Genomic DNA, 21122 nt, shown 5'->3' with positions numbered 1-21122 from the left:
CTGAGGGCAACCTACATGCAGAGGTGGCCAAAACCAAATAAGAAGCACAGGAGTTGTGTGAACAAAGAAGATAAAAGAAAATTTCTCAGTGCAGCCTCCAGAGCAGGAGATTAATTCCCCACAATCAACTTGAGGAACACTACGTCTGTGGAATACCTGAATAGACAAGGAATCAACCCAAAATTGAAGTGGTGGACTTTGGGAGCAACTGTAGACATGGGGTTTTCTGTCTGCAACTGACTTGTTTCTGATTTTTATGTTTATCTTAGGATAGTTTTTAGTGCTTGTTATCATTGGTGGCACTTGTTATCATTGGTGGATTTGTTTATTGGTTTGATTGCCCTCTTTTTTTTATTATTACATTTTATTTTAATAACTTAAATATTTTTCTTTTAATTATTTTATTTTACTTTATTTATTTTAATTTTTTTTATTCCTTTTTTCCTCCCTCTTCTTCTGAGCCATGTGGCTGACAAGGTCTTGGTGCTCTGGCCGGGGGTCAAGCTTGAACCTCTGAGGTGGGAAAGCCAAGTTCAGGACATTGGACCACCAGAGACATCCCAGTCCCACGTAATATCAATTGGTGAGAGCTCTCCCAGATATCTCCATCTCAATGCTAAGACTCGGTTCCACCCAACTGCCAGCAAGCTCCAGTGCTGGACACCCCATGCCAAACAACTAGCAAAACAGGAATACAACCCAACCCATTAACAGAGAGTCTTCCTAATTCATACTAAGTTCATAGACACCACAAAACACACCACCGGATGCAGTGTTGCCCACCAGAAAGACAAGATCCAGCCCAACACAACAGAACACAGTTACCAGTTCCCTCCACCAGAAAGTCTACACAATCCGCTGAAACAACCTTACCCACTTTGGGGAGACACCAAAAACCATGGGAACTACAAGCCTTCAGCCTGCAAAAAGGAGACCCCAAACACAGTTAGTTAAGCAAAATGAGAAGACAGAGAAGTATGCAGCAGATGAAAGAGCAAGGTAAAAACTCACCAGACCAAACAAATGAAAAGGAAATGGGCAGTCTACCTGAAAAAGAATTCAGAGTAATGACAGTAAAGACAATCCAAAATCTTGGAAATTGAACAGAAAAAATACAAAAAACGTTTAACAATGACCTAGAATAACTAAAGAGCTAACAAAAAATGATGAACATAATAAATGAAATGTAAAATACTCTAGAAGGAATCAATAGCAGAATAACTGAGGCAGAAGAAAGGACAAATGACCTGAAAGATAAAATAGTAGAAATAACTACTGCAGAGCAGAATAAAGAAAAAAAAAGAATGAAAAGAATTGAAGACAGTCTCAGAGACTTCTGGGACAACATTAAAAATACCAACATTTGAATTGTAGGTGTCCCAGAAGCAGAAGAGAAAAAGAAATGGTCTGAGAAAATATTTGAAGAGATTATAGTTGAAAAATTCCCCAACATAGGAAAGGAAATAGTCAATCAAATCCAGGAAGTGCAGAAAGCCCCATACAGGATAAATCCAAGGAGAAACACATCAAGACACATATTAATCAAACTATCAAAAAAAAAAAATTAAATACAAAGAAAATATATTAAAAGCAGTAAGGGAAAAGCACCAGATAACATACAAAGGAATCCCCATAAGGTTAACAGCTGATTTTTCAGCAGAAACTCTTCAAGCCAGAAGGGAGTGGCAGGACATATTTAAAGTGATGAAAGGGAAAAACCTACAATCAAGATTACTCTACCCAGAAAATATCTCATTCAGATTCAACAGAGAAATTAAAACTTTTACAGACAAACAAAAGCTAAGAGAATTCAACCTTACCAAGCCAGCTTTACAACAAATGCGAAAGGAACTTCTCTAAGCAGGAAATACAAAGAAGGAAAAGATATACAAAAACAAAACCAAAACAATTAAGAAAATGGTAATAGGAACATACATATTGATAACTACCTTAAATGTAAATGGATTAAATGCTCCAACCAAAAGACACAGACTGGTTGAATGTATACATAAACAAGACCTGTATACATTCTGTCTACAAGAGATCCACTTCAGACATAGGGACACATACACACTGAAAGTGAGGGGATGGAAAAATATATTCCATGCAAATGGAAATTAAAAGAAAGCTGGAGTAGCAATTCTCATATCAGATAAAATAAACTTTAAAATAAAGACTATTACAAGAGACAAAGAAGGACACCACATAATCATCAAGGGAGCAATCCAAGAAGATATCACAATTGTAAATATCTATGTACCCAACATAGGAGCACCTCAATACATAAGACAAATGCTAACAGCCATAAAAGGGGAAATTGACAGTAACACAATAACAGAAGGGGACTTCAACATCCCACTTTCACCAATGGAGAGATCATCCAAAATGAAAATAAATAAGGAAATGCAAGCTTTAAATGACACATTAAACAAGATGGACTTAATTGATATTTATAGGACATTCCCTCTAAAAACAACAGAATACACTTTCTTCTTAAGTGCTCATGGAACATTCTCCAGGATAGACCATATCTTGGCTCACAAATCAAGCCTTGGTAAATTTAAGAAAATTGAGATTGTATCAAGTATCTTTTCCAACTACAACACTATGAGACTATGTATCAATTACAGGTAAAAACTGTAAAACATACAAACACATGGAGGCTAAACAATACACTACTACATAACCAAGGAATCACTGAAGAAATCAAAGAAGAAATCAAAACACACCTGGGAACAAATGACAATGAAAACATGATGACCCAAAACCTATGGGATGCAGCAAAAGCTGTTGGAATGGAATATCATTCAGCCTTGAAAAGAAACGAAATTGAGTTTTTTGTAGTGAGGTAAATGGACATAGAGACTGTCATACAGAGTGAAGTAAGTCAGAAAGAGAAATACAAATACTGTATGTTTACACATATATAGAATCTTAAAAAAAAAAAAAAAGTTCTGATGAACCTAGGGACAGGACAGGAATAAAGACACCAATGTAGAGAATGAACTTGAGGACACAGGGAGGGGGAAGGGTAAGTTGGGATGAAGTGAGAGAGTAGCACTGACATATATACACTAGCAAATGTAAAATAGATAGCTAGTGGGAAGCAGCTGCATATAACAGGGAGATATGCTCAGTGCCCTGTGACCACCTGGAGGTGTGGAATAGGGAGTGTGTTAGGGAGACGCAAGAAGGAGTGGGATAAGAGGATATATGTATACATATAGCTGATTCACTTTGTTATACAACAGAAACTAACACACTACTGTAAAGCAATTATACTCTAATAAAGATGTTAAAAAATATATATATTTAAAAAATAACTAATTAAAAATACACACACACATGCACACACACACACACACACCTATATGACTGGCTAGGAACCAGCACTACCACAAAATGTGTTGAATAGTTAGCTTGGAAGTAGTTGAGGAGGAAGTTTTTAGGATTATAGTGGAGGAAGTGGCATTCCAATAAGAAATTAAAATAAGAAGTGAGTAAATAATTTACCATTAAGTGTTCTTTTTTTCCTCTAATATTTAATAAATCTGTTAACATAATATTCATTCACTATTGAAAAAGTTTTAAGAAAATGAAGTCAGGAATAAACAATCTAAGAGTAATTTTAGATATAAAAAATATAAATGTTTGGCATAATAGTAAAATCACTGTATCCCCAAATTACTAGGACAAATACCATTTAAAAGAAAACACACTGTTGGGCTCTTTGGTCTCTTTGATAAGATGAAAATTTAATAAAGGTGTCAAAACACCAGAAGTGTTTGTCTTATATGAAAGATGTGTTTCCATTATACATTCCAATTGAAAAACAAATGGAGAAAAGAAAGGCATTTTGAAACCAATGAGGTGGATATATTATTTATAAATGATACACAGTGAAGATCCCAAATGAGCAAAAGATAAAATATGAAAAGAGAAAGATAGAAAGGGAAATGGAAATTGCAGGGAATAATGAAAACATTCTGTCTCCAAACATTGTTTAGTGCAGTAACAATTAGTTTAGCAATAAAATATTTTGTAAATGTGTTAGTTTGCACTTAGGAATAGGGGAACATATCATTTCAGATTAATTTTTTTCTTGTCATTTAACAGAAAGAAAATAATGCCCTTTTTAACTAGGAGCTCATTCATTTCAGTGATGGCTTTAATGACCGTTAATCATGACAATGGCAGTGGCTGATTTAACCTCTCATGATTAGTTCAGGCTTGTTTTTGTGTATATCTAAAGCAAAAGGCAGCTTTTTTCCAGAGACTTCAATTCTTTCTGCTCTATTTCCTCTCCTACGTTAAAACTTAACATTTAACGCACACACGTATTCCTCTTACATGTCTACATATCAAAGGATGTAGCTATGTAAGGTATTAAGTACATATTTCTGAGTCAAAAAGACATGGTTATTAGTGAATTCTAATATTTTACAAAATAATCTACTTCTACCAACTTATTCCCAGATGCTTCTAACCTCCAACCATGTACAGACAGAGAAGAGAGAGTGAGAGGGAGGGAGACAGAGAGAAAGAGAAGAGGAAAGGAGAAGTTTGAGTGCTATGAAAAATATTATCTATATGATATATGGTGATTGCCTTTCTTAACATGTTTTTTAACATTTAAAAAAATAACAGTGTATCATCAGTCAGTTTAAATAGAAAGCTATAAAACTCTAGAATGATCACAATATTAAAAAGGCAAACAAACAAACCAATAACCAGTGGTAGGAACCCAATGATTCATTAAAGCAATTTCCATATGTACTAATGGAGGAAATATTGACTTTTTAAAATTTGACTTTATTTATGATTTCTGTAGAAGGATTTTTGAACTGAACATTTTTTGCATAGTTATTTTCCCAAATTTTGTCCTCATGAAAGTCATCAGAAACCTGATATATCCTATAATTAATAAAATGAACCTTAAATGTTTTAGTTATTATTACTTGGAATATGAAGGAAGAACCTAAGCTCATTCTTCTATTCAGGGAGACCTATTCTGGAAATATTTTATTTCTGTGGACTTAATTCTTGCTAAGGGAAAAAATTAACTTCTGTACTTAATTTTTAGTCTAAAAGTTCCTTTCTCTCCCCACCTCCACTCCCAGTGAGAAAATTATATGACAAGGTTTGGCTTAGGGAAGTCATCTTCTAACTAATGCGAGAGTGACTGGATGTAGAGTAACGAAAAGTTTCATTTTACCTCTATAATAAGTATTAGAAATGTATCACATGAAGATGTAATGTTTGTTAAGTGAAAATATAAATATGCAAGTTATGCGTACCCAGACATGAATGGCTAATTGATAAAGGCATTTCTTGATATTTGTCATATTTTCTGAGATCATTCTTTTCAAAATGACTTCTCTGTTTTCATATTCATTCTATCTTTAAAATCTCTGGGAGTGCTAAAAGTATAGAATAAACTTTCTCTTTATTTTCATTATCTTTCCTGCCAGTTATTCAGCAAATATTTTACTTTGGTTTTCAACCATGCAATTAGCTATCTAAGTAACACACACCTGGAAAAGAAAGTATTCTCCTTATTAAATAAAATGTTAAACAGAGTGTTTCTGCATTGTGAGCTCCAAAGGATAAAATGTAATATATTGTCATTACATAAATTTCCCCATGATTTTGACAGTAATAACAATACTCAACATATTAACTGTAGGCAATGAAAAGATAATTTCTAGATACACTAAAAACACTTAAAATGTTTTCTCTTATTTCATAATTCCCAAAGCATTTAAGTTTTTTGTATCAACTCACAAACTATAATTTTAAACTATTATATCTATATTCTGTATTTCTTATTTTGTTATAAATACTACATTTTTGATGTATGTGACATTGTGCTCTGATGGCAAATATTCTTTAATATCTGCTATATATATATATATAAAAGACAGATATTACATCTATAGTTAGGAAGCTTAAAACAGGGGTAGCAAAAAAGCATGAAAATATGTAATAAGCATTCACATATACAATCAGTTCAAGAGTGAATAAAAATGTAGAAAAAGAATGGGTATTGAATTTATCAAATCTAGCAATAATGTGGGTAATCATTGAAATATGCTTGAAACAACTGCTATTCACCAGGTAACAGAAAGAAAAGAAGTTGTCTAATTTGACACTGAGTATCAAAGCTGTTTCATAAACATGAAGAGTTAAGATACAACTCAGACATGAAGAGGAAAGAGTTAGAACAAGAAACGAGATTTAGAACACAGAACGGTAAGCTTGAAGATATAGGTCATGTTTGAGTGGGGCTGAGAGACTGCATACAACTTTGTGCACCATAGTTATATGATGGTTTTTGATCCAGAGGGCATCAGGAGAGCACTGAAAAGCCTGAGTAAAGGAACACATGGTTAGACCTGCCAGAAATGAAAGGGGTTTAGATATAGAAGAGAGAACAATGTGGGTTGGTCCTGCTTGAATTGATCAGAAGCAGGACTCAGGATTTAGCAGCAGAAATAAAATGGGTAAATTAGAGCAAAAATGAGAATACAAAGAAAAAATAAGGTTAAGAGAAATTCTGAATAACATATCCTAGGAGGTAGAAAAAATGAAGGGATATCAGAATTTAAGACACATTCCTCTCAATACATACATTTGTGTTACCACCTGTATGAGCTGTCCAAGGCAGAATGCTATAGGGCAGAAACACATGAGATTTTCCATGTCATGTTTAATTTTGATCCCAATTTTTTTTCTGTTATTTCTTTCTTCATCCAGCAAATTAATTTCTTTCAATCAGTTTCCTTATCTTTTAATTTTTATTTATTTATTTATTTATTTTTGCGGTACGCGGGCCTCTCACTGCTGTGGCCTCTCCTGTTGTGGAGCACAGGCTCCGGACGCGCAGGCTCAGCGGCCATGGCTCACGGGCCCAGCCGCTCCGCGGCATGTGGGATCTTCCCAGACCGGGGCACGAACCGGTGTCTCCCGCATCGGCAGGCGGATTCTCAACCACTGTGCCACCAGGGAAGCCCAGTTTCCTTATCTTTTAAATGTGAGTGGTTATAATAGTTGACATTACATATCTCAATATGTTTTTTAAGATACAACTGAGTTCAATTTAATATATTTTTGCCAATTTAAAAATGATACTACAAATATTAACAATTGTTACAAAAGACTTTAAATTCTTCTAGATTAGACAAAGTCAGGAGTTTGCTTGTACACATATCTATTTGAGTTTTGATTAATTTACACACACATTGTATAGTTTTATATAGTTAATAAAATTGCCACTACTCCACTGAGATATGGCTATGGAGACTGCTATATGGAACAAAAATCACAAATCCAAATTCAACCCATAAGAGGTACCATGATTAAAAGCTATAAGACCAAATTTAGAGTGGCTTATGAGCTTATTATTATTATTAATTTGTGTTTATTTTCTTTTAAAAATTCCTTAAAGAAAACCTCAGCACACGGAGGAGGTCTCTGTTTAAAGAGAAAGTGAGAGTTTAGAGCCCTTTGTACTTCTGGGTCTGGGTCCCCACATCACTGGGGACAGCATCCTTAGAATGCTCTTTCAATACCATAGAGAGAAAGTGCTTCATGGCCTTAGAAGAACATCTCAGCAATATTTAGAATTATATTAATCTGAAGGCTATATCTTCTTTTCCATTGATCACCTCTTTGTCACATAGATACATTCTATCTCTATGGATGCCATTCATCCATTCATGAATATTTATTAAACCTTATAAATGTTCCCAGTGCAGTATAAATGATCTCTTGCAGATTTATTTTCCACTGTCTTGTCTTATCAGACATCTGAGTCTTCTCTGAGGAAAAAACTTGTCCTGAAATCTTTATGATCAGAGCTTATGACCTCTTCTGGCTCATGTTCCAATGACATACTTCTGGACTCCACAACTGTGGATATCTTAATATTTTCCTGAAAAATAAATTAATAAAGCCTGTGTGATCTGCACCTACTATGGCATGTGCTTTTTGTACCTCTTTTTACTTTCACTCAGAGCCAGACTTCTCAAATGAGTCCTTTCCTACCTAACTTATTATTGTGAATGTCCTTCTGAAGGTCATTAATAATTACCAGTTCCCTGTTCAGTTCTAATCACAGCTGAAGTTTTTGATGTATTTGTCATTTCCATCCATTATTTCTCCTTGAAACTTGTCTCTATTAGCTTCCATGCCCCTATATTCTCCTACATTTTTATCTACCTTTTTAACAAAAATATTCTAAATGCCCATTTCAAATTTTCTCTGTACTCCCATAGGAATTTGTTGGTGTTACTCAATTGTCCTTAGTCATATCTGCTCAACTGCACTTTCCCCTGTAGCCATAATATTTTACTTTTTATGCCAATATTGAATTTTAAATTATTTTTTGGTAAATTTTTATGTCCATATAAAAATTATCTTCAGATATTTAGGCTCTTCTAACTTTTTATTTGAAATTCCGTTTGTATTTTCTGTGAGTATTTCAAATTCAATATACATAAAACTAACCCTTTTCCCTAAACCTTTATTATTTTTTAGTTAATACATTCAGTTGATGATCTAATTTAAATACCTAGGAAAAAAGTTTTATTCTTCACTCTCACCTACCCTTCTAATTGACACTCAAACTTTCATAATGTCTTGATGTTTCTTTTTCTTAAACACATATGAACTATCACCCTTCCATCCTTAACCTCTGTGTCCACAGAAAACTGTCATAGTTTAGGTTCTCATGATCCATCACAAAGAATATTGTACCAATCTTAATACATATTTGTTTTATTGAATTGATTTGTCTCCTAATTTAGCTTCCTTTCTCTGGTTGTAAATCCTTTTATTTAAACTGTACTGCTACTATATGATCAAGTTATCCCTCTAAATTAAATCTGTCAATATACAGATGTCAATATTCCTGAACAAAATAGCTTTACTATGTCATTCCAAACACTTGGATATATCTGTCAAGAACTTACAATTGTTTTTCACATATGCAGTATTTATTCAGATGAAGGTATGTTATATTAGTTAATTTTCAAGGTTTCTGTTGGAAACAGTGTACCAGATTTCAGAACTTTTTCTTATTAGTTCACAGTTAAGGGAACAAAAACACTCCCTTATGGTTGAATTCAATAAAGACTTTTATTTTCTATGCCACAGAATCTTTCCCACCCCAAAATGTATTAACACACACTCTACCTTCTGTGCCTCAGGCACAAGACATGCATTTATTTATTGAATCTACATTTAAGTCATGGGTGAGTCAGTGAATGAGGTAATGTGGGAAACTGGCAAATTAAAAACAAACAAACAAACAAAAAGAAACATAAGGAAGAATGCCCATAGCCTTGTACCATAAATAAGTGTCTTCTGATTATGTCTATTTTAATAATTTGGTTTTTGCATCTGTTTTTGAAGAGCCAGAAAATAGTCATCTGTTCTAACATATTGAGGTATCTACCTTAGAAGGTTCTGACTTTTTGTACAAATTCTTCGTTTCATATGACATGAAGCTATACCATACTTGATGTACTTGTGGGCTATTACCTTAATGGACCTATTTCCATTCCATTATAATCATCAACTTAGTCTATAGTGAACCAGAATGAGAGAGCAAACAGAGAGTTTGCATGGGTGCATTTATCTTAATCATGAAATTGTTATAACTAAATGACTAAATCATTTAACATGGATGCATTCTTTCCCTCAGTGATAACTGAGAAAAGATGTTTCTGGAGGATTTGATTGTGTAGTAGGTGTGTGTGTAATGGAAGGACTTGACTGCGAAATCTTTTCGAGTTCACAAGTTCTACCCAAAGTTTACAACACTGAGAATCTGTTAAGGGCCCCACCATTCCCATATCCTTCTTCCACTCTCAATCTTGAACTATCAGAACTCAATCTCAGGGTGGAAAAGTAAGTCTTTTATATAAAAATGATTAGATGGTAATGCTAAAACCATATAACCAACTGAAAAGATCTTTATGCATGCATCTGCAATATAAATAAATAGACACTAGAAAGAAGAGATCAGTAAGACAACTGAACAGAGATTATGGGAGTAAAGATGTATGAGACATGTTGCTGGGGTTAAACCTGAAAAGAACATGGTTATCCACAGATACTAGAAAAAAAATTTTTAAATGTCTAATTAGATAGTTAACTTTCAGCTGGTTACAAAATGCTATTTTTCTGGCAGTAGACAAAGAATTTTAAGCAAACTATTCTTCTTAGGATAGTGACATTATTTATATTGCTAATTTCCAAAACAGAGTTCAGAATCTGACATAAAGTAAGGGCTTTTTAAAATGTGAAATGAATTGAAATTAAATTGACTTTGCATGTTATCAAATTTCTCAAAGGTATGGGAACTCATTGTAGGTAAAGCCAGGACACACACAGGTACTTATAATATTTGAAATAACTAAAAGTTCCTAGTCAGGGTTAAAATTATTAATCAAAAATATTAATGAGTTAACTTTTAATACATGTTGCTAACAAAACAACAAATTATCATAGGTAGTTGTAAGAACCTATTTCCATAATATGATAAATTATTTGAGACCTTCTCTGTAAATTATTTTCTCCCTTTTTAAAATAAATATAAGCATCTTTAATTAATTCCTTTCTTTGAGGAGTAGTGATTGAGATGGAGTATAAGGGACTCTTCTATGAGGAATTTCAAATTCTATTTATTAATATGGGTGGAGATTACACTAATGTTTTCATGTTGTAAAAAAATATTGAGGGAGAGTCTTTCAAGATGGCAGAGGAATAAGACGTGGAGATCACCTTCCTCCCCACAAATACATCAACATGTGGAACAATTCCTACAGGACACCTACAGAATGCTGGCAGAAGACCTCAGACTTCCCAAAAGGCAAGAAAATCCCCATGTTCCTGGGTAGGGCAAAAGAAAAAAAGAAAAAAAGAAAAAAAAAAAAAAAAAAAAAAAAAAAAAAAAAAAAAACCAGAGACAAAAGAATAGGGACAGGACCCACACCTCTGGGACGGAGCTCTGAAGGAGGAAAAGTTTTCACACACTAGGAAGCCCCTTTACTGGTGGAGATGAGGGATGGGCATGGAGAAGCTTTGGAGTCACAGAGGAGAGTGCAGCAACAGGGATGCAGAGGACAAAGTGGAGAGATTCCTACAGAGGGTCAGTACTGACCAGCACTTACCAACCTGAGACGCTTGTCTGCTCACCCACTGGGGTGGGTGGGGGCTGGGAGTTGAGGCTCAGGCTTCGGAAGTCAGACCCCAGAGAGAGGACTGGTGTTGGCTGCATGAAGACAGACTGAAAGGGGCTAGTGTGCCACAGCTAGCCCAGAGGGAGTCTGGGAAAAAGTCTGAACCTGCCAAAGAGGCAAGAGACCATTGTTTCAGTGTGCATGAGGAGAGGGAATTCCTTCCCCATGTGACCACAAAAGGCAGAGCACCACCTAAGTGAGCTCCAAAGATAGGCACAAACCACAGCTATCAGCTTGGACACCAGAGACAGGCATGAACTGCCAACACTGCTGCTGCTGCCACCAAGAATCCTGTGTTGCCAGCACAGGTCACTACCCACAGGCCCCTGGGAGCTTGTGCATCATGCCATGGCTAGGGTCCAGAGATCGAGGGACAACTTCCTTGGGAGAACACACAGCATGCCTCAGGCTGTTGCAATGTCACATCAGCCTCTGTCGCCTCATGCTCACCCCACATTCCAATTATGACTACCATACCCCTCCCTGTCCCCAGCTTGAGTGAGCAAGAGAGTCCAGCTGCTGCTTAATCCCTCCTATCTGGGTGGGGAACAGATTCCTGAGTGTGACATACATGCAGAAGAGGGGCCAAAACCAAAGCTGAACACCAGGAGCTGTGCAAACAAAGAAGAGAAAGGGAAATTTCTCTGTGCAGCTTCAGAAGCAGTGGATTAAATCCCCACAATCAACTTGATAAACCATGCACCTGAAGAGAAGCTGAATAGACAACTAATGTTCCCAAAATTTAGGCAGTGTACTTTGATAGCAGTTGTAGACATGGGATTTACCTTCTGCATCTAATTTGTTTCTGGTTTTATGTTTATCTTAGTTTAGTTTTTAGTGTTTATTATCATTGGTGGATGTGTGTATTGGTTTGGATGCTCTCTTCCTTTATAATTTAATTTTTATTTAAATTTTTATGTTTTATTTTAATTTTTTTCTTTTTTATTATTTATTTAGTTCTTTAAAAAATTTTTAGAGTTTTTTTTTTCCCTTTTGCTCTTTTTATGAATGTGCATGTGTATGCTTCTTTGTGTGATTTTGCCTGTATAGGTTTGCTTTTACCATTTGTCAGAGGGTTCAATCTGTTCATTTCTTTTTTTTTTTTTTCTTTCTTCCTTTTCTTCTGAACAATGTGGCCAGAAGTGTCTGGGTTCTCATTCCAGGTATTGAGTCTGAACCTTCAAGGTGGGAGGGCTAAGTCCAGGACACTGGACCACCAAAAACCTCACAGACCCAAAAAATATCAATTGATGAGAGCTCTCCAGAGATCTTTGTTTCAATACTAAGATCCAGCTTCACCCAGTGGCCAGCAAGCTTCAGTGTGGGATGCCCCATGCCAAACAACTAGAAAGACAGAAACACAACTCCGCCCATTAGCAGAGAGGCTGCCTAAAGTCATACTAATTTCTCAGATACACAAAACACTCCACGGGATGCAACACTGCTCATCAGAAGGACAAGATACAGCCCCACCAACCAGAACACAGGCACCAGTCCATTCCACCCGGAAACGTGCATAAGTCACTGAACCATCCTCACCCACTGGAGGCAGACACCAAGAATTACAGGAACTACAAACATACAGCATACAAAAAGGAGACCCCAAACACAGTAAGTTAAACAAAATGAGAACATAGAAAGATGCAGCAGATGAAGGAGCAAGGTAAAAACTCATCAGACCAAACAAATAAAGAGAAAATAAGGAGTCTACTTGAAACAGAATTTAGCATATTGCTAGTAAAGATGATTCAAAATCTTGGAAGTACAATGGAGAAAGTGCAAGAAACATTTAACAAGGACCTAGAAGAACTAAGGATCAAACAAACAGTGATAAAAAACACAATAAATGAAATTAAAAAATACTCTAGAAGGAATCAATAGCAGAATAACTGAGAGAGAAAAACGGATAAGTCACCTGGAAGATAAAAGAGTAGAAATAACTGGGGCAGAAAAGAATAAAGAAAAAGGAATGAAAAGAATTGAGGACCATCTCAGAGACCTCTGGGAATACATTAAACACAACAACATTCGAATTATAGGGGTCCCAGAAGAAGAAGAGAAAAATAAATGGTCTGAGAAAGTATTTGAAGAGATTATAGTCAAAAACTTCCCTAACATGGGAAAGGAAATAGTCAATCAAGTCAAGGAAGCACAGAGAGTCCCATAGAGGATACATCCAATGAGAAACACACCAAGACACATATTAATCAAACTATCAAAAATTAAATTCGAAGAAAAATATTCAAAGCACCAAGGGAAAAGCAACAAATAGCATACAAGGGAAACCCCACAGCTGATCTTTCAGCAGAAACTTTGCAAGCCAAAAGGGAGTGGAAGGACATATTTAAAGTGATGAAAAGGAAAAACCTACAACCAAGATTACTCTAGACAGCAAGAATTTCATTCAGATTCAACAGAGAAATTAAAACCTTTAGAGATAAGCAAAGGTTAAGAAAATTCAGCACCACCAAAACAGCTTTACAACAAATGCTAAAGAGACTTCTCTAGGCAGGAAACACAAAAGAAGTAAAAGAGCTACAATAACAACTCAAAACAATTATGAAAGTGGTAATAGGAACAAACATATTGATAATTACCTTAAATGTAAATGGATTAAATGCTCCAACCGAAAGAAACAGACTAGCTGAATGTATACAAAAACATGACCTGTATACATGCTGTCTACAAGAGATTCACTTCAGACCAAGGGACACATAAACACTGAAAGTGAGGGGTTGGAAAAATATATTCCATGAAAATGGAAATCAAAGGAAAGCTGGAGTAGCATTTCTCATATCAGACAAAATACATTTCAAAATAAATACTATTACAAGACACAAAGAAGGACACTACATAATGATCTAGGTTTCAATCCAAGAAGAAGTTATGACAGTTGTAATATTTAGGCAACCAATACAGGAGCACCAGGATACATAAGGCAAATACTAATAGCCATAAAAGTGAAGATTGACAGCAACACAATAATAGAAGGGGAGTTTAACACCCCACTTTCACCAATGGACAGATGATGCAAAATGTAAATAAATAAGGAAATACAAGCTTTAAAAGACACAATACACCAGATGGACTTAACTGATATTTATAGAACATTCCATCCAAAAACAAGAGAATACACAATCTTCTCAAGTGCTCATGGAACATTATCCAGGATAGATCATAACTTGGGTCACAAATCAAGGTTTAGTAATTTTAAGATAATTGAACTCATATCAAGTGTCCTTTCCAAACACAATGCTATGAGACTAGATATCAATTAGAGGAAAAAATTCTAAAAACTACAAACACATGGAGGCTAAATATTATGCTACTAAATATCCAAGAGATCACTGAAGAAATCAAGAAATACCTAGAAAAAAATGACAATGAAAACAGGACCACCCAAAACCTATGGGGTGCAGCATAAGCAGTTCTAACAGGGAAATTTATAGAAAAACAATCCTACCTCAAGAAACAAGAAACATCTCAAACAACCTAATTTTATACCTAAAGCAATTAAAGAGAGAACAACAACAACAAAAAAACCCAAAGTTAGCAGAAGTAAAGAAATCATAAAGATCAGATCAGAAATAAATGAAAAAGAAATGAAGGAAACAATAGCAAAGATCAATAAAACTAAAACCTAGTTCTTTGAGAAGATAAACAAAATTGATAAATGATTAGACAGACTCATCAAGAAATAAAGGAAGAAGACTCATATCAACAGAATTAGAAATGTAAAAAGAGAAGTAAAAATTGACCCTGCAGAAATACAAAGGATCATGAGAGACTACTATAAGCAACTATATGCCAATAAAAGTGACAACATGGAAGATATGGATGAATTCTTAGAAAAGCATAAACTTCTGAGACTGAACTAGAAGAAATATAAATTATGAACAGACAAATCTCAAGCACTGAAATTGAAACTGTGATTAAAAATCTTCCAACAAAAAAAAGCTCAGAACCAGATAGCTTCACAGGTGAATTCTATCAAATTTTTAGAGAAGAGCTAACACCTATCCTTCTCAAACTCTTCCAAAATAGAGCAGAGGGAGGAACACTCCCAAACTCATTCCTTGAGACCACCAGCACCTTGATACCAAAACCAGACAGAGATGTTGCAAAAAAAAAGAAAACTGCAGGCCAATATCACTGAAGAACATAGATGCAAAAATCCTCAACAAAATACTAGCAAACAGAATCCAACAGAAAATTAAAAGGATCATACACCATGATCATGTGGGATTTATCCCAGGAACGCAAGGATTCTTCAATATAGGCAAATCAAATAATGTGATACATCATATTAACAACTGAAGGATAAAAGCCATATGATCATATCAATAGATGCAGAAAAAGCTTTTAACAAAATTCAACACCGATCTATGATAAAAACCCTCCAGAAAGTAGCCATAGAGGGAACTTACCTCAACACAATAAAGGCCATATATGACTAACCAACAGCCAACATCGTTCTCAATGGTGAAAAATTGAAACCATTTCCACTAAGATCAGGAACAAGACAAGGTACCCACTCTCACCACTATTATTCAACATAGTTTTGGAAGTTTTAGCTACAGCAATCAGAGAAGAAAAGCAAATAAAAGGAATCCAAAACAGAAAAGAAGAAGTAAAACAGTCACTGTTTGCAGATTACATGATACTATTCATAGAGAATCCTAAAGATGCTACCAGGAAACTAATAGAGCTAGTCAATGAATTAGGTAAAGTATAGGATACAAAATTAATGCTCAGAAATCTCTTGCATTCCTATACACTAATGTGACAAATCTTAACAACAAATTAAGGAAATCATTCCCATTTACCATTGCAACAAAAGGAATAAAATACCTAGGGATAAATCTTCCTAAGGAGAGAAAAGACCTGTATGCAGAAAATTATAACACATGGATGAAAGAAATTAAAGACAATACAAACAGAAGGAGACATATACCATGTTCTTGGATTGGAAGAATCAACATTGTGAAAATGACTATACTACCCAAAGCAATCTACAGATTCAATGCAATCCCTATCAAACTACCAATGGCATTTTTCAGAGAACTAGAATAAATAATTTTACAATTTATATGGAAACACAAAAGACCCCAAATAACCAATGCAATCTTGGGAAAGAAAAACTGAGCTGGAGGTATCAGTCTCCCTGACTTAAACTATACTACAGAGATACAGTAATCAAAACAGTATGATACTGGCACAAAAACAGAAACATAGATCAATGGAATAGGATAGAAAGCCCAGATATAAACCCATGCATATATGATCACCTTAACTTTGGCAAAGAAGACAAAATATAAAATGGAGAAAGACAGTCTCTTCAATAAGTGGTGCTGGGACAAATGGACAGCTCCACATAAAAGAATGAAATTAGAACACTTCCTAACACCATACACAAAAATATATTCTAAATGGATTAAAGACCTAAATGCAAGGCCAGACACTATAAAACTCTTAGAGGGAAACAGGCAGAACACTATGACATAAATCACAACAATATCCTTTTGACCCACCTCCTAGAGAAAGGAAAATAAAAACAAAACTAAACAAATGGGATCTAATGAGACTTAAAATCTTTTGCACAGCAAATGAAACCATAAACAAAATGAAAAGACAATCTGCAGAATGGGAGAAAATACTTGCAAATGAATCAATAGACAAAGGATTAATCTCCAAAATATACAAGCAGCTCATGCAGCTCAATATCAAAAATACAAACAACCCAATCCAAAAATGGGCAGAGACTTAAATAGACTTTTCTCTAAAGAAGTTATACAGATGGTCAACAAACACGTGAAAGGATGCTCAACATCACTAATCATCAGAGAAATGCAAATCTAAACCACAATGAGGTATCACCTCACACTTGTCAGAATGGCCATCATCAAAAAATTTACAAACAATAAATGCTGGAGAAGGTGTGGAGAAAAGGGAACCCTCTTACACTGTTGGCAGGAATATAAACTCATACATGGAAGCAACCTAAGTGTCCATCAACAGATGAATGGATAAAGAAGATGTGACACATATATATAATGGAATATTACTCAACCATAAAAAGAAATGAAATTGAGTTATTTGTAGTGAGGTGGATGGACCCAGAGTCTGTCATACAGAGTGAAGGAAGTCAGAAAGAGAAAAACAAATATTGTATGCTAACATATATGTATGGAAAAAATATATATATATATATATAAAATGGTACTGATGAACCTAGTTGCTGGGCAGGAATAAATAGGTAGATATAGAGAAAGGACTTGATGTCATGGGGTGGGAGGGTGAAGCTGGGGTGAAGTGAAAGTAGCATCAACATATATACACTACAGAATGTAAAATAGTTGGCTTGTGGGAATCAGCAGCATAGCACAGGGAAATGGGCTCATGCTGCTGCTATGATGTTGAGGAGTGGGATAAGGAGGATGGGAGGAAGCTCAAGAGGGAGGGGATATGGGGACATGTGTATGTGTATGGCTGATTCACTTTGTCGTGCAACAGAAGCTAACATGGTGTTGTGAATCAATTATACTCCAATAAAGATCTATTAAAAAATGAATTAAGGAATAATTGGTGGAAACATACTTTATAAAATTATAGAGAGTACATTTTCTGCACTCAAGAAATTTACAATTGTGTTAGAGACTATATACCCAAATAAATATGAGGAAAAAAAGATATGATCTGTAAGTTCTATGAATATAGAGAAAACAGTAAAGCCATAAGATTTTGGAGAAGGTAGTGACTATACCTGGTAAGTATGATACGAAAAGGTTTTTCAAGTGATGGTAAACATTCCCCTAATCAAACAGTATAAGATGGATAGGGTATTGATAATCAGACTTGTTATTGACAGTGACAAAACAGTAGAAAGTTCATAAATGAAATTTTGAATATGTTTTAAGAGTATTGTTTATAATTGTCATTGGGAGTTTGAATGGTTTTATATCTTAAGGGTCTTTAACCAGATGACATGGACTTTTGAACAAAGGCCTATCGAAAAAAATTGTATAGTCTAGAGGTAGGTAGAAGACAGTATAGACATCTAATATAATCTAAAATAAAATATTTCATATCAGTCAAAGAACAGAAGTGTGTTCTGAAGTATCTCTACAAGTAGGAGAAGCCTATCATGGTATACTCCATAGGAAAATGGGGACAAGTTTAGGCAGAAAGTTGGTGGTTCTTGAAAGTGAAGCTTCCATTCGTTCATGGGCTTTTGATTCTTCCAAGATTTTAATAATATTTCTTTTCTTTTAATTTGCTGATGAAAATTTTTAAAATTATATTTTAACAGTATATTTATTCTTACATAATTTAAATACTTGTATAAGGCACAGCATGGAGCCAATAATGTCATATAATACATGGCTAATTGATCATTATTTGCCTTTTCTGTTTTTCTTGCTAATGCAGATACTTCTTAATGCAGTCTCCCCTTTCATCCTGATCTTAACCATCTCTTTAATCCAGCCTCAGTTTCAGGAGAGAGTTGGTTTCTAAATGATAGTGTCCAATAATTACGAGCAGTGTTCTATAATTTTCTATATAACTACTTCTGTAAAATAATTGAAATCTAATTTTATATTTGCAACAGTTGCTAGAGTTTATGGCCACATATTTGGAATTTTGTACAGTAATACTTTGTTAGCTTATCTATTCATTTAATTACATTTCACTTTTCCTTAAATAGATTGCACACTCCCTGAAACTCTAGAACATGTTTTATTTTTCTGTATATGCAGAGAGGTAGATACATGTTGACTATTTCCTTTCAGACACTCATAGATAGTTCCTGTTTGTCTGTCAAGTGCCTATGGATGTGTCAAATCCCATTCACCCCATTGGTAAGAGATAAATTCCTATCCTATGATTATGGGGATGGCCAAATACATGACATCCGACACTAGACAGATGAGATTGATATTTTTAGTCACAATATATTCACAGCCCCAGGGACAAGAACACTGTATTGCTACAAAGGGCCCCACTGGGATTGCACTTGAGAACAGAGTAAAAAATCAAGGGCAGGAGAGTGTCAAGAGAGTCAGGGACCTCTTGATCCCATGGGTGGATACGATTAGCTTGTTTGTATAATCCCATGGTCAGGCAGGGAGCTGAAGCCCACTTCTCAGTGATAAGCATGAACAGTGTCTGGTTCCCATGGATAGGACTTTTGTTTGACTAGGGGACTTAGCTGTGGAAACAGAGCAGGAAGGGAAGCTTGTGGTTAGACTGTTCCAGGTCCACCTGATTTTCCCTACATATCAAGGTGCAAATTATATTTGGTCTTACTTTTAGGACTTATATCACTGGGTGTCAGCAAATGATTTTGGGGGCTGTGGAAATTACTCATTGTGATGTGCTGTTGATTTCTATCCTATATATATATCATGCCAAGGCATGTTCTTCATTGGTGCCCTCAGACAACTGAGAGAGCACAAGCGGAAAAACCAGCTGTGTTTTCCTCACATGCTATTTTGAGAAAGACATAGACTACTTCTCCAATGTAAACTCTTGGAGATTGTCCAATCATAGGGATATCAAAATTGGATCTCCTAGGAGAGAGCTTCAGCATCAAATGCTGTTACACTACTCACTAAACCTGATATTTAAAAGACTCCACAGTTTGGCTAAAACTTAATATTTTAGCCTTGTTTCTCACCTTCGTGAAACCTCTATAATCTATTCAAATTTCTTCCTTTGTTATCTCCCAAACACATTTTGATCTTTCCTGACCTTAGGTCAAATATGATTAGGCTTCCATCATTAGTTAAAATTCTTACTGTATGAATGATCTCTCTGGTCCTTATTTTTCTTGTCTATGAAAGAGAGAAATAATATTATACACTTTGTTTTCTGTTGTGAAAATTAAATAAAAGAGTGGATCTAAATTACTCATCACAGGGTTATACATATCATAAGTGTTTGATAAATGTTATGGATATCATTTCTGTCAATATGGTCCTGATTTATAGAAAAAGCTTGAGGGAGGATTAATTATGGCATTGTCATTGCTTACTTACAGCAACATTTTATCACTAAAACATAAATTTTTCATATAGTCACATAATGGAAAATTTAACAACCATTAAAAATTGCATGAAATTTAAATGAATAAAATGTCTCTTTGATAACATTAGCACTAAAAATTGTTTATTTCTATTATAGAAGAAAAAGTAAAATAAAAAGTTTACCGAAGAGAATGTAATGAAAACCCCAGGTTAAGGGTTGTCTACATAGAAAAATAAAACTTGAAAAGATATACAATAAAATGTTTTTCTTTATATAACTAGATTATGCTGGTTTTGCTTATTTTCCATTTTCTAATTTTACAAAATATATCATATTATTCTAATACATTATTGAAGCCTTACCAGATCATCTTACTTTCTGAACATGGAACTTTCCTTTGAATTGTGAAAGATTTTTGTTGTCTGTTTCAACCACACATCAATTATCCATATGCTCTTCAATTTTGTCTGTGTTGTAGCGATGTCATGATCATCCATGACAATATAACATAACATACTAAAAATATGACTTAAAAATAGTTATTACAGTATATTATTATGTGGCCTCAGAATCTAGGTGGTATTTTTACTGGGCACTTCTGAAAGCAGTTGGGATGAGCTGGAATATCCAAGACAGCTTGCTCATATGTATGTCTGGCATGATATTACAGATGGCTGGGAGACTGGGTTCAGCTGTCCTCATCACCCATGTAGTATCAGGGGCTTTTCATGTCATCTCTTAGCAGGATATTGATATTTCTAACATGCTGGGTTAGGGAATCCCTGAGATCAAACTGGAAGCTACCAGTCCTCTTAAAATTCTGACCTCAAACTGCCATAACATTATTTC

Source organism: Kogia breviceps, chromosome 6, assembly GCF_026419965.1.
Source record: "Kogia breviceps isolate mKogBre1 chromosome 6, mKogBre1 haplotype 1, whole genome shotgun sequence".
Classification (NCBI taxonomy): Eukaryota; Metazoa; Chordata; class Mammalia; order Artiodactyla; family Physeteridae; genus Kogia; species Kogia breviceps.
The sequence above is the reverse complement of the archived record's forward strand: the minus strand, read 5'-3'. Positions refer to the sequence as shown.